This window comes from Scyliorhinus canicula, chromosome 6, assembly GCF_902713615.1.
Source record: "Scyliorhinus canicula chromosome 6, sScyCan1.1, whole genome shotgun sequence".
NCBI lineage: Eukaryota > Metazoa > Chordata > Chondrichthyes > Carcharhiniformes > Scyliorhinidae > Scyliorhinus > Scyliorhinus canicula.
Genome location: NC_052151.1, coordinates 198460792 through 198475911, shown reverse-complemented (window position 1 = coordinate 198475911; position 15120 = coordinate 198460792). Strand labels below are relative to the sequence as shown.

At 46.6% G+C, this 15120-nt stretch overlaps 1 protein-coding gene across 32 annotated transcripts in view; it reads left to right on the top strand.

Annotated features, from left to right (window-relative positions):
• The window catches only part of LOC119967772 (regulating synaptic membrane exocytosis protein 1-like), a 1070524-nt gene that overhangs the window by 1485 nt on the left and 1053919 nt on the right, over positions 1-15120 (top strand). The gene's annotated exons all lie outside the window — the stretch shown is intronic.

Genomic DNA, 15120 nt, shown 5'->3' with positions numbered 1-15120 from the left:
ACCAAAGGCAGTCTCAGGTGTAGTGTGCTTCATGACTGAATGTGGGTGTGGTTGACATCCTAGTATCAGATGTGCATTCATGTTTGCTGTGCTTTTTCTGTGTGCACAGATTCTGACTATGATATGTTTGCTGCTAGGGGCTTCAGGATTATGGTATTTAAGTACCCACTAGTGTGTTGTGCAAATATTTTAGAAGAACAAAAATGTCCATTTGTTTTTCACAAATGGTGTGGTGAAGTATAGTTAATTGTACAGATATTCTGTGCTAGTGGACACAAAACAAACAAACAATAAGTGGAATGATTTTCATTTATTTTCCTGATGCTCTTATTTAATCTGAGATTTCTGAATGGTTCTTGTTGTGTGAATGGCAAAGTATTTTCAGTCTGTGCATTTGATTCACCTACGATTATATGCACAGATTATGGGAGAATAGATATTAATTTTAACACAAAACTAAAATTGCTGACATTTTAAATGACATGCCAGTGTCTTTATTTTGCTCTTTAATCCATTAACTCTCGTGACAGTTACATATGATGCTGTGAGCTGAGGGAACTCATCACTTCTCCTTCACTCGATTGTTATCATTTCCTTTCACATAAAAAAAGTGCTGACCCTCGACCTCATGGTGATTTTAACTGTTTCCTGTATGGAGGAGAACAGTGTGTTCAACCGGTCGAAATCGCTCACTCAGGTCGGTTTGTGCTGAGGTATTTATAAGGTATCTCCAGAAATGAGATTCCAACATGTGGATCATTTGAGATGACAAGATGACAAATTGTAACAGTCTAGGCAGACATGAGTTGCCGATTTTGAAACTTGTGTTTAGATTTAATTGTGAAGTCAAATTTTGGTTTATGGTCTTTATTTAGTTTGCGAAGAGCCACAGGCCTGAAAACCTCATTGCAACCATTTTTTAGATTGGACATTTAGCTTTGAGCTCACAGTTCCCTTTCCCAACGTATTTGCTGATTGTATGATATACATCTATTTGTTTCAGATTCCAGCATCCACAGTAATTTGCTTCTATCTATGTGTTTACGTCTGGTAATGGATTGGTCCAAATAACTGGATCAGCAATCAGTGTGTGAAAATTGTATACATTACTGCTATTGTTTTTGAAATACATTGGAAGAGCCTGACTGCAGCAGCAGATAAATGAAAAAGATCAACCAATTAGTTTGAACGTGATCATGAGCTGGGTGCACCTTTTGGCATGTGTGAAACCCAACTTATTGACTCTTATTAGTGAAACAAAATAAATGATTGTGCTGCAGGAGATGTTCGATATATTCAATTTATGATCCCCACAAGTTACAAGTTATTATTTATATCTCCATTTCCCTTAGCTTTCTGTTCCAGGCACTTTTTTAACCTGACGAACTGGTTTGGCGATATGCTCTGAGAGTCAGCAGAATTGTATAACATGGGAGCACTGAACATTGACAAATTCCCTAGTTTAATTTTAATTTCCGTAGTAACTCCAGTGTTTCATTTGATAAAGCACTGTGCACGTGGAGCTTTGTCATATAGCCGGGAAAATCAATGGAACATCAGAAAAGGAGGAGGCCAGATAGGCTCCTGAGGCTGTTCCACTATTCAATTAGATCAGTGCTGACTTTCAGCTTAACTTTCATGACTGGTTTTGGGTCCTTATCCCTTAATACAGGCATTGTCAAACTCGGGGGCGGAACCCGCGGGTGGGTCGTGGGCGGGTGTCGGGAGGGCCGCAGAGCCGTCCATAGCGGAGCTCTCGATCGCGCAGTTCCGCGTGCACCAGCCGCAGCAGCCAGCTTTTAACTATGCCGGCTGCAAGCGGCCTTCAAAATGGCCACGATCGGCCACGCATGTGCAGTCCGGCCGCATTTTTTTTATACAGCAGCCTTTTTGTTTACAAGTTCAGGGGGCCAAAGGGACCATTGGCGCCAAAAACAAGTTAAGAGAAAATGATGGGTCGCTCAGGTCAGCCGGCGTGGGCCGCAAAGGTCGGCCGGGTTGGGTCCCGAAGGTTGGCCGGCGTGGGTCGTGTAGGTTGGCCGGCGTGGGTCGCAAAGGTCGGCCGGGTTGGGTCCCGAAGGTTGGCCGGTTGGTCAAAATGGGTCCCCGGGAAAAAAAGTTTCAAAAACACTGCCTTAATACCCTCCACACCAAAAACCTATCAATCTAATTTTGACCATTTTCACCTGTGTAAACTCAATACTGTCCACCTGCTGAGTTGGCTTGCCTCAGCAAGGAATTCAGGAGGGGCATGGCTTTATATTTGTAATCTTGGGCTAGATGTGGGTCAAAAAAAAATCAGTCAGGGTTCCTGCTTTTGATTACTGCCCAATTGTCCTGCAGGAAATTGTGCAGGTCCCGACTTTTAAGTGGGGCACCATCTGAGCATGGAATAGTAAGCAACCATTACCTGTGGGGGATGTTACGCTCTCCCGTTTGAAGGAGGGGCATGTAAAATCAAGTGGGAGGCTTTCCTGCCAGCTAGCAGCCCATCCCCAACCTGTCTGAAATTTTATAGCATGGCAAGGGGAGGTATCGGATGACCTGTCTCCCTCATGGGTCTATAAATTGCGTTTGGAAACGCAAAGTAGGCTTCTCTTTCACCGCACCCCCCCACCCACCCCGTGAATGTTTTTTTAAACTGTTAATAAACCCTAACCCTAAATAGCCAATTAATGGTGTTTTATCTGCAGTGGGGCCAGCACATGCTTTACTGGAGACTTAGCTGCATGGGTTGGTGTCGAACAAAGGTGGGAAAGCATCTTTGGGATTGAAGTACCCCCTCCGCCCACCCCCCTTGTCGTATCCCTTTAACCCTTCCCACCTGGCATAGTTGGCTTGCCTGTAGTCCCAGCAGTGGCCACCATTCATTACAGGTCAGCAGTTCTCTAAGGCAGGATTTCTTACCAAGCTAGGGACAGAGCTCTCGCCTTAAATCCTGCTCCCAGTGTTAATTTGCTGGGGGCTAGCCAGTGGGATCATGGGTGTGTACCCTGCCCGAAATTTAAGCTAAGGACCAGCTTGCCCTATAAATCCAGTCCCCATGGCATCATCTTCAGGAAAGGGGCAGCAGGGTAGCATGGTGGTTAGCATAAATGCTTCACAGCTCCAGGGTCCCAGGTTCGATTCCCGGCTGGGTCACTGTCTGTGTGGAGTCTGCACGTCCTCCCCCTGTGTGCGTGGGTTTCCTCCGGGTGCTCCGGTTTCCTCCCACAGTCCAAAGATGTGCGGGTTAGGTGGATTGGCCATGCTAAATGCCCGTAGTGTCCTAATAAATGTAAGGTTAAGGGGGGGGGTTGTTGGGTTACGGGTATAGGGTGGATACGTGGGTTTGAGTAGGGTGATCATGGCTCGGCACAACATTGAGGGCCGAAGGGCCTGTTCTGTGCTGTACTGTTCTATGTTCTATGTTCTAAAGGGGTTCTGAGGAAACAGTATTGGGAAAAATGGAAAACTCATTTCCTGATTGGAGGCTCCTCTGTCTGATTATTCAAATGGACTAAGACAAACTATCTGCTCCATGGGGTATCAGCTAATGTTCTTACTGCATACATTTGGCACAGTTATTTTTCTTTTGTTCTGACAGGTTTGCACCTCTCTGTTGTCTACTTTAAATGGACAATCAAATTGAGAGGAGAGAAAATTTGCATCCAACTTATTAACATTGGATATGAATGTCCCTGAGGCTCAAGCTGCTAATTTCATAAATTAGGAGATGTAAGCCATGTGAGAATGTACTAAACCAGTACCACTGCAGTGCATAGGTATCTAAGGGCCCTTTATACTAAACTGGATCCAGTAAACCCTTGGCAGCATCTGTACTGGTTTATATTATGTGGGGTCAGTTATGAAAGGCTTTGTATTTATTTTTACTGCATTCCAACAAAATGCAGATATAAAGCACCTGGAGGCACACATCTCTCATTGATTTAGGTAAATATTTGCTTGTTGTTTACGCCTCTATTTGTGACAGCAATGTGGATTAAAACTCAATTAACTGGGTGAGGCTGATGGGTGGTCAGTTTTTATTCCAGCTGAGATGAGATGCTTTGTGTCAATAATATATCTCCCCCAATGTATAGAAACCTCAAATGAAATGTCAGCTGTGCATATAAAAACTTAGAAAAAAGTAACAGACCCTTCGAGTCTGCTCCACCTTTCATTATGATTGTGGCTGATCATCCAACTCAATAGCCTGATTCCCCTTTCCCCCCATAGCCTTTGATCCCCTTTACCATAAATTCTACATCCCACTGCTTCTTGAAAACATGCAATATTTTGGCCTCACCTTCTTCCTGTGGTAGGGAATTCCACAGGCTCACCACTCTCTGGGTCAAGACATTTCTCCTCATCTCTGTCCTAAATGGTCTACCCCGTATCCTCAGACTGTCATCCCTGGTTCTGAACACAGCCACAATCCGGAACATCCTTCCTGCATCTATCCTGTCCAGTCCTGTTAGAATTTTATAGGTTTCTCTGAGATCCCCCAACATTCTTCAGAACTCCAGCAAAAACAATCCTAACCAATTCAATCTCTCCTCATACATCAGTCCCCTATCCCAGGAATCAGTCTGATAAACCTTCTCTCACATTCCCTCTGGAGCAAGAACATCCAAGAACAGATAAGGAGGCCAAAACTGCACACAATATTCCAGGCCTTACAGGCATGTATAATTGTAGCAATATATCACTGCACCTGTACTGTAATTCTATTGCAATAAAGCCCAACATACCATTTGCCTTCTTTACCGCCTGCTGTGTCTGCATGCTTACCTTCAGTGACTAGTGGGACACCTTGGTATCATTGCACAGTCCCCTCTCCTAATAGTCGGGCAGCATGGTAGCATTGTGGATAGCATAATTGCTTCACAGCTCCAGGGTCCCAGGTTCGATTCCGGCTTGGGTCACTGTCTGTGCGGAGTCTGAACATCCTCCCCGTGTGTGCGTGGGTTTCCTCCGGGTGCTCCGGTTTCCTCCCACAGTCCAAAGATGTGCAGGTTAGGTGGATTGGCCATGATAAATTGCCCTTAGTGTCCAAAATTGCCCTTGGTGTTGGGTGGGTTATGGGGATAGGGTGGAGGAGTTGACCTTGGGTAGGGTGCTCTTTCCAAGAGCCGGTGCAGACTCGATGGGCCGAATGGCCTCCTTCTGCACTGTATATTCTATGATAATTAATGGCCATTCTGCCTTCTCGAATTTGTTACCAAAGTAGATAACCTCACATTTCTCCAAATTATACTTCATCTGCCATTCATTTGCCCACGTCCTTAACTTGTCCAAATCACACTGAAGGATCTCTGCATCCTCTTCACAGCTCACCCTCCCACCCAACATAGTGTCATCTGCAAATTTGATGATATTACATTGTGTTCCCTCATCTGAATAATTAATATATATTGTGAATAGCTGGGGTCCTCTACTGATCCCTGCGGTACCCCACTGGTCACTGACTGCCAATTTGAAAAAGACACATTAATTCTTACTCTTTGTTTATAGAGTATATATTTGTCGAGAATATAGAATATTCCTTTGTGTATTGTTCATGCTTAAGGTATTTACGTCTAGAGTGCAGGAGGCGAAAGTGGCCGGAATTCTGGCCTTTGCGTCCCTGGTAGCCCGGCGCAGGATTCTTTTACAGTGGAAGGACGCGAAGCCCCCAAGCTGCGGCATCCTAGATCAACGACATGGCTGGGTTCATCAAACTGGAGAGGGTCAAGTTTGCCCTAAGGGGGTCGGTGCAAGGGTTCTTCCGGCGGAGCATTAGGGGGCGGTCAACTTCAGTAGCAACCCGGGGGAGGGGGGGGGAAGAGTTACTTGTTCGCTATGGGGGATGGGTGTGTGGTTTCATGGTTTCATGCTCATTATTTTTGTTAATTTAATGCTTTTGTATGGGGGGGGGGGGGGGGGGTGGTAACTGTTTTCTTTGTTTTGTTGGTTAAAATCTGTTGAAAATCTGAGTAAAAATTATTTTTAAAAAAAAGGTATTTACGTCTAGCTGACTGTTGTTGGTGTTTAATACGGTGCCAAATACAAGCAGCAGCATTGTCGTATTTTGCATTCCAATCAAGCAAACTCAAAGGATGAAGCATTTCCTGAACACTTTCTACCCTCTTGTACATTTCTGAGTTCCCCCAAATCTGTTTTGGATGTGATTGAGTTTGGAGCATTACTAGTATATTCCATTGTGCTGCAAATGGCATCATGAGATTGCAAAGAGCAAAGTCCAACAGATCCCAAAAACGTAATTTGACTGATGGCGAAGGGAAGAAACTTTCTGGTTGCAAGCGTGGTGGGAGGTTTAACAGAGCCAAAGCTGAAATTGTTACAAATCGTTACATAGGTTTTAATACATTTAGGACATTCTCGTTTGTTAATAGTTTACAATTATTGTTTTGTTTTGGGAGGGAACAGCTGGTTTGGGACTCGCTGAGATTCGTTTACTCTTATGATGTGCCTCTTTAGATTGCAGTGTACAGGAAAATATGAAATCAAGATTTGTTCCTGTGGTACTGAGATACCTGATGCTGCTAATAGCAAGGAATGGTGGTCAGTTAGTCTTGCTGCTGCTCCACTTTCTCCCCACCTCATATCTGCAGCATAAGTAAGGGGAAGCTTCACTCTCAAATATATATTTTTTAAACAATATTTTTACTGAAATGTTAACATTTTATATCAAAAAGTTGTACCAACACATGTATCAGGAAATGCAAGCAGCAACAGTAACAGGAACCCCAAATGGCTAAAATGTCACCGAGAACAATCCCGTCCCTCCCTTCCCCACACTGACAGCTAACAGTGACCAGATATTTAAAGTGCAATATAGACAGCTGCCATCTATGACGGAACCTCCTCACTGTGAACCCGGCCTTCTCGAAGTACAAGAACTCCATCCAATCACCCAGCTATGCTTCGGCACTGGGTGACATCGCCTGTCTCCAGCTCAGCAGTATCCGTCGCCGGGTCAACATCGATGCGAAAACCAATGTACCCGCCTCTTCCTCAACTCTGGTTGGTCCAACACCCCAAATACAGCGACTAACAGACAGGGCTTTAAGCTCAGAATTGCCGATACTGTCTGACTTTTCCAGGAGCACCGTTCATAAGAACATAAGAACTAGGAGCAGGAGGAGGTAATCTGGCCCCTCGAGCCTGCTCCGCCATTCAATGAGATCATGGCTGATCTTTTGTGGACTCAGCTCCACTTTCCGGCCTGAACACCATAACCCTTAATCCCTTTATTCTTCAAAAAAATATCTACCTTTATCTTAAAAACATTTAATGAAGGAGCCTCAACTGCTTCACTGGGCAAGGAATTCCATAGATTCACAACCCTTTGGGTGACGAATTTCCTCCTAAACTCAGTCCTAAATCTACTTCCTCTTATTTTGAGGCTATGCCCCCTAGTTCTGCTTTCACCCGCCAGTGGAAACAACCTGCCCGCATCTATCCTATCTATTCCCTTCATAATTTTATATGTTTCTATAAGATCCCCCCTCATCCTTCTAAATTCCAATGAGTACAGTCTACTCAACCTCTCCTCGTAATCCAACCCCCTCAGCTCTGGGATTAACCCAGTGAATCTCTTCTGCACACCCTCCAGTACCAGTACGTCCTTTCTCAAGTAAGGAAACCAAAACTGAACACAATACTCCAGGTCTGGCCTCACTAACACCTCGTTGCTGGAGGGGATGTTGTCGGTAATGGGGCTGGAGGGGGGGCATCTCGGCGATTTATGGGAGGATTCTGGTGGAGGATAGGGCATCTCTGGAGGGGGAAAAGGACCCCTAAAAACCCACCAGCATGGGACAGGACCAAAATATCTGCGTATGGCGAGCAGGCTTTCTCAAGCACCGCTCACACTTATTCTCAACCCCTCAAAATAATCGTCTCATCCTGGCCCTGGCATACGATGATGTAGCATTCGCCCTACAAAGGGACTCACTCCACATCCCCTCCTCCAACAGAGGTCCCAGCTCCTCCTCCCAGCTGGCCTTTACCTCATCCACCGAAACCTGCCCCCGCCCTCACACACACACGCGTGAGTATCTTTCCAGCAAGGTAGATGCTGGTGCCTCCGGAAATGCCCCCCAAACCAAGTCTCACACCGATAATTATCTGAACTATCTGGTCCCCCAAGCTCTGCTTCCTTCTTTAACTCCTCCCAACTGGCGGTGGCGGCCTGTTGGCGGAGTCCGTATATTTGGTGGATCCTTTAGAGCCTTTGGTTTTTGGTCATTTGTACCCAGTGTTTTGGGGAGTATTTCATATGATCGTTCGTGGGAAAGCTTAAGGCAACTAATGGATGTCAAAAACCCAGAAAAAAGCACAGGGACGAATGAAAGTACGCTGACGAGTTTGGTGAGGAGTTTGACGGGAGGAAAGATGGCGGGAGTAAGCTTGCTGAGTGGGGCCGTGCCCATTACTGTGGATAAGCTGGCCGAAGTGATGGTGGGGCGTTTGAACGGTTGTTTTTGAAACATTTTGACAAGCATCGAATGGAGATGATGACCTCGCTGAAGGAATTCTGCCCCGATGAAGGAGGATTTGGCAAGATGTCGACGGCGATGCGGGAGCAAGGGGAGGTGTTGAAGGGTGTGGAGGAGGCACGGTAGCACTGTTGCTTCACAGCTCCAGGGTCCCAGGTTTGATTCCCGGCTTGGGTGACTGTGCAGAGTCTGCACGTTCTCCCCGTGTCTGCGTGGGTTTCTTCCGGGTGCTCCGGTTTCCTCTCACAGTCCAAAGATCTGCAGGTTGGGTGGATTGGCTATGATAAATTGCCCTTAGTATCCAAAAAAGGTTAGATGGGGCTATTAGGTTATGGGGATAGGGTGGAGGTGTGGGCTTAAGTAGGGCGGTCTTTCCAAGGGCCAGTGCAGACCCGATGGGTTGAATGGCCTCTCTCTGCACTGTAAATTCTATGATTCTATGATTTCAATAAGAATCCTTCTTACAACTCCCATTCCGTCTTGCCGAATGACGCTGTTTTCACGACAGTCCATTTTGAATTTGAAAAATCTGGCTGTGAACCTGTGAATTTTAGAAGCTGGATTGAAAGTTGCCAGATTTACTAATTGTTAGTTTGGGATTGTTAATAGCTGTTAAATATCTTGTCAACGTCAATTATATTTGAATCCAAGTTCATGAAGCAGAAAGACAGATAGACTGCATTACACTGTCAGAATCTTCTTCTCATGTTGAGGGTCGCACTGGGCCTTCAGAACTGCTGGCCATGCACAATTACATAGCTGACATCTAAATAGACATGCAGAGGTAAGGGCCTCAGCCAATCGTGTTCCTGGCCCCGTTGTTAACTCATGTGGTCAAAGGTCCAGCCGCTCAGTTAGGGATCCCTCTCTGTTGCCATCCAGCAGCATCAGTCAGGCTGTTTGTGTGGAGTTTGCAATCCCTGGATCTGCTCACACGTACACAGCAACATTTTATGGGGTGATCAAGAGACCTTGCAGGGGCCTCATTCTGGCTGAAATCTGGATGCAACAAGGGTGTCAAGGGGCTGTACATTGTGTTGCTCCAGCATCTTTGCTCCACTTTCTGTGATCCCCATCACCCTTGACCAACTATTATTCACTGCTGGTCAACCCCCTCCCTTTCTGCATTACCCTCAGCCTGCCATCTGTCATTAACAAGCCTCTTACCTCTCTCTATCATCCTTGATGTCCCCTCTGTTACCCTTGACTTTTGGGACCTCACCATTAACCTTCCCTGTATAACTCTTGATCTCTCCACCACCATGCTTGTTGACAATGACCTTCCATGTGTAAACCACAAGTCTTCATAGAGCTGCCAGCTCCCTCCTTCCCTCGGTCAGCAATGCCTGTTCCCCTTTCACAGCCACAACCCATTCAGAATGCCTTAATATTTCTGCCTCGCGTTCATCAAAGTTCGCCACACAAGAAAAGCAGCTCCTGCTCTGTGCAAGTCCACTGGGAAGACTATCTCATCTGCTGCATGCCACTTTAACCAAAGAACAAAGAACGATACAGCATTTGCCCCCTCCAAGCCTGTACCGGTATGATATCACCCGTGGCCAAAACCCTCAGCACTCCCTTGTGCCGTATCCCTCTATACCCATCCTATCCATGTGTTTGTTGAGATGTCTTTTGAAAGCTGTTAATGTTTCTGCTTCCACAACCTCCCCTGGCAACACGTTCCTGGCACTCACCACCCTCTGTGTAAAAAACCTGCCTCGCAGATCTCCTCTAAACTTTGCCCCATGGACCTTAAACCTATGCCCCGGGGTGACTGACCTCTCCACCCTGGGAAAGAGTGCCTGCCCACCAACTCTATTCATGCCCCATATAATCTTGTAGACCTCTATCAGGTCACCCCTCAACCTCTGTCATTCTAATGAAAACAGTCCGAGTCTATTCAGCTGCTCCACATAGGTAGCACCCTCCAGACCAGGCAACATCCTGGTAAACCTCCTCTGCACCCTCTGCAAAGCCTCCATATCCTTCTGATAGTGTGGTGACCAGAATTGTGCGCATAATTCCAAGTGTGGCCGTACCAAGGTTCTATACAACTATAGCATGTAGTTGTGACTCTGAAGACACATGTTTCTCATTTGTTGCACTTAATTTACAAGGTGCTATTTAATCTGGTGAAGCATTGAGCACGTGTGGCATGCTCCCGAATTGAAGACACGTTCCCACCTCTTGCTGTGGGGAAGTTCAATCCGTGTGCAATCTGCCACTAACTTAACCAACTTTCACCCTGCCATTGGAGAGTTGACATTTGGCCTCCTGCTCAGTAATGTGTCGCTGCCGCCTCATTTCCTGCTCCTGGGAGCTTCACAAGATTCCTCCCCACATTTAACACCAAGAACATCAATGCCCTATAACCCATTGGATCAATTATCTTGACTGCAGCGATTTAGTAAAATTGTTGTAGTTATTTGAGCTGTGAATTAACATTAATCAAGGAGAGTTTTCAGTAAGTACTGATAAATTCTGAAATTGATCAAAATATTCATCTTCTCTCTCTATTTCCAAATAACGTCAGATGATGCATGGAAGTTTGTCTAAAATTTGACTTATTTCTGAGGAGTGTAAATTGACGATAAACGGGCATCACCATAAATGAAATTATATTTGATAATTTAACATTAAATTCTCAGATTCTGCAAACACAGGCTATTCTTTAAAGGTAAATCTTGTTTAGTTAAACCCATATCAAGCACTAATAATGCAGTTTAGTGCTGTGAAAATGCCTTCTGATGGTGTGCCAAGTAAGTGTTTGCACGTGAAAGCCTAGGCAGTGACTGTGGTCCTGTTAGTGAACTGTGGGGGCAGCTTCACAGCTCCAGGGTCCCAGGTTTGATTCCGGCTTGGGTCACTGTCTGTGCGGAGTCTGCACATCCTCCCCGTGTGTGCGTGGGTTTCCTCCGGGTGCTCCGGTTTTCTCCCACAGTCCAAAGATGTGCAGGTTAGGTGGATTGGCCATGATAAATTGCCCTTAGCATCCAAAATTGCCCTTAGTGTTGGGTGGGGTTACTGGGTTATGGGGATAGGGTGGATGTGTTGACCTTGGGTAGGGTGCTCTTTCCAAGAGCCGGTGCAGACTCGATGGGCCGAATGGCCTCCTTCTGCACTGTAAGTTCTATGTCTATGTAAAGCCCCCTCTCTCTACCTTCACTAAATATCAACCCCATTGTGTTTTCTGTTCTCCATTTTGGGACATCAAGGCCAATTTTAGTATCCATGTTGCTGGACTTGGAGAGCTGAAAAGTAAGTGCAGAACAAGGTTTAAATATGGGACGTGTTTAGCTTTATATTTACTGACTGAAACAAATGAGTCAAAGGGGGAGCTTATTTTAAATTTTAACTCTTATACTTACAATAGAGGAGGCCTCTGCTAAGTGAGGTTGTTAACATTGTCTCATGAAGTTGATACTTGTCTTGGGAAGCTTCCTGTGAAATAATAAACTTCTGAACATTCAATATATTAATCACAGCAGCTTTACAGAATATTTTACAGTTTAGAAAGTCATCCACACTCTGGTGTTTGTCTATGTTTTGCCCTTGTTATCTCCATTCTTTTCTGATTCTTTTTGAACCACTATTTTTATGTTGGTTAATCTTTTCCTCTGTCTATTTTCCCTTCTGTATGGAGGACAGCATGGCAGCAGAGGGTTAGCACTGCTACCTCACAGCACCAGGGACCTAGGTTCAACCTCAGCCTTTGGTGGCTGTCGTTTGCACTTTCTCCCCGTGTCTGGGTGTGTATACTCCGGATGCTCCGGTATCCTAAGTGTTCAGAAGGTTCAGTGGAAACCTTCGCCGACAGGGGGGGAAAGTGCACAGACAGTCGCCCGAGGCAGGAATTGAACCTGGGACCCTGGAACTGTGAGGCAGCAGTGCTTGCCACTGTACCACCCCATTTGTGTAGAAAAATATCATCACTATTGTAGATATAAGGGGCTGTATTCTCCGCAGCCCTGCGCTGAAATCGCATTCACCACAGGGGCGAAGAATCCAATTTCATGCCGAATTAGGACCCTAGAACTGGCATGATTGTGGAGAACGGCGCACGGCTGGGGGCCCATTGCCAGAGCCTCGCCCAACGATCCTCCGCTCCCGACCGGCCGAGTTCCCGACGGCGTGGAACTAACCTGGCATTTCTGGTCGGGATGCTGGTGTGGCAGCTGCGGACTCAGTTGCCCTGGTGGGGGGGCGTGGGGATTGGACACTGGTCCAATCCCCCCGCCCTTATAGGCAGCCGGCATTAAGATCCACGGGCACACGGCAGGTCGGTGGGGTATAATTTTTTAGTCTGCATCTGTGGTCCAAGTCCGCTATCGCCCTTGGCGCAGCCGCTGGGCAGCGCCGCCGTGCGCATGCGCGGACTCAAAATCAGAAGTGCGGGGGCCCGTATCCGCAGCTAAAGCTGCGTGAATTACTCCAAGTCCCTGCTAGCCCCCTGCAGGGCATTGAATTAGCTGTAATTTTTTGCAGGAATCTCTAGAGTGAGACTCCAGTGTTTTGACGCCGGCGTGGGGACATAGTCCCATTTTGGGAGAACCCAGTCCAAGAACTTTAGATTGGAAATTATTTTCAGGAAGTGTGTGTAGACGTAATATTTTTAATGTATTACTCATTGATGTCCAGTGTATTGCATGGCAAGTCCGAAGATATGATGGGCGGGATTCTCCGTTGGCTGACCCAAATTTGGGAAACGCGATTGGGTGGAGAATAGATTCCGCCGCTAAAATCGTGGAGGGCGGCGACTTGATACCAAATCGCAATTCCCCGTCACTTCAACAGTGGCGTCAATGTGGTCCTGAACGCACGTGCAGTAAACACCGTTTGCATATCATTAGCTTCCATGATGCTCCGCCTCCCATGGGCTGAGTTCACTTGCGCTTTTAAAAATGGTGAAACTGGCGTCGCAGCTGCTGAGAGAGAGAGAGGGTGTACGGAAAGTATTCAACATCGCCATAGTGCTGCTGGCCAGGAGCTGGTAGCAGGGGGGTGACCAGGTGGTGGGCTGTGGGGTCCGGATCGACGTCCACGGAACACCAGTGCCACAACCGGAAAGGCAGCCATGCAACTGCGCATGCCGTTGACAGCCCACTGCGAACGTAGGGCCACAGGTCATATAGGTTCCCCCCCAGGGTACTCCGCTCGATGTCCTCTGGCCCCAGTCGACCCATCAGCTGTATGGGCGTGCTCCAGCATAACCTGTACCATCTTGTTGGTTGGGATGAGTATCTGTGGGGATTGTAATGTGTATGTTCGGCTTCTGCTTGTCAGCCTCCCGAATGTCAATCATGGACCTGGCAAATCCGCACCATTTCTCGCTAGCCCCTCCACAGTCGCTGAATCAATCCAGGTTCAGCACCAGGTCTGCTGTCGTGAAAGTCCACGAATCCTGCCCCAGTGTCAGCACATAGTCTCAGGAACGGAGAATCCAGCCCGATGTCTTCCCCATTGCTACTAATTTCATGCGGTTGTTTGTCTCTCTTTTCCTTCTCTTGTTCCCCTTCCAATAACTCATCTTTGCCCTCCTAGATCAGTGGGTATTGAGGATTAGATTAGTAATCACAGACCCCCATTTGAATTATAACATATAATACTCATATTATGAAAGTGCCACATGTAAAGAATGTTTTCAGGAAACAGGGTATTTATTTAGTCACCAATCAGATAGCTTTGCCTGCTTTTCCCTACAGAGTCCGTCTATTCTTGGTGCCATGTTTGACAAAGATCATAAATCAGCTTTTTAAGTAAAACTGGGTGGAATTTCAAAATGCAGCTGACAAAAACACCTGCAAAAATTCTGTGCAATGCTGGACCTGCCAGATCATCATAGAACCATAGAATCCCTACAGTGCAGAAGAAGGCCATTCAGCCCTTCGAGTCTGCACCAACCTAATATTTGCAACATTTTTGTTTTTATTTCAGATTTATTGCTGTATTTTGCCTGAAATTTACTTAGTCTGATAAAATATTGGCTGTGCAGAGCACTGGGAAACTGGCTGTGGGAGAGGGTGAGACTAGTCTGACATCTCCTTGAACGACAGTGCCCCAATACAAGGGGGTGCAGCCGGCTAATATAACCCCTGGGAAGGCTTTAAACCGTGAGCTCAGCTGTTTCAGCAGCATCAGGCAATCCTGAGTGGCCTCGTGCTGGCGATGTCAGAAGCAAACCCATCATGGCGACCTGGGAGTCGTCCAAATTGCCCACCCAAAAGAATGACTTTACTCAGTAAGCACTTTCTGATTATTTGCCCATTAATTGGAAAAAAAAGAATTGGGCACTCTAAAATTATTTTTAAAAAGACAATCTCTCTGTACCCCAGTTTGAGAACCACGGACTGGATTCTCCGTTTTGGAGACTAAGTCCCCACGCCGGCGTGAAAACGGTGGTCTTTCACGGCAGGAACACTGGCATCAAAAGGCTACCGATTCCCCGTTTTGCTGGGGGCTAGCAGGGAGCCGGCGTAGAGCTCCCAACTCTAGCTGCTGATATGATCCCCTTCATTTCTGGTTCTGAGGCTGCGCATGCCTCCTGCAGCCATGCTGTGCTCCATGGCGGACTCAGCCCGCTGACCTGGACCGCCAAAGTAGTGCCTCCCTCCGACCGCTCGCGAGCCCCAGACCG